At 42.5% G+C, this 360-nt stretch overlaps 1 protein-coding gene and 1 pseudogene across 1 annotated transcript in view; both read right to left on the minus strand.

Moving 5' to 3' along the window:
- Positions 1-360, minus strand: part of LOC104999631 (EGF-like module-containing mucin-like hormone receptor-like 2) — a 317,660-nt gene that overhangs the window by 122,275 nt on the left and 195,025 nt on the right.
- The window catches only part of LOC104999630, a 3,469-nt pseudogene that overhangs the window by 1,042 nt on the left and 2,067 nt on the right, over positions 1-360 (minus strand).

A 360-nucleotide genomic window follows, 5' to 3' on the forward strand; every position in this document is an offset into this window, starting at 1 on the left:
TCTCCAACACCACAGTTCAAAAGCATCAATTCTTTGGCGCTCAGCTTTCTTCACAGTCCAACTCTCATGGTTCATGTACTGCTGAATTGGAGCCTGGTTTGGAGAATTTTAAGCATTACTTTACTAGCGTGTAAGATGAGTGCAATTGTGTGGTAGTTTGAGCACTCTTTGGCATTGCCTTTCTTTGGGATTGGAATGAAAACTGACTTTTTCCAGTCCTGTGGCTACTGCTGAGTTTTCCAAATTTGCTGGCATATTGAGTGCAGCACTTTCACAGCATCATCTTTCAGGATTTGAAATAGCTCAACTGGAATTCCATCACCTCCACTAGCTTTGTTCGTAGTGATGCTTTCTAAGGCC

The sequence above is a fragment of the Bison bison genome, unplaced genomic scaffold (genome assembly GCF_000754665.1).
Source record: "Bison bison bison isolate TAMUID 2011002044 unplaced genomic scaffold, Bison_UMD1.0 scf7180017864358, whole genome shotgun sequence".
Classification (NCBI taxonomy): domain Eukaryota; kingdom Metazoa; phylum Chordata; class Mammalia; order Artiodactyla; family Bovidae; genus Bison; species Bison bison.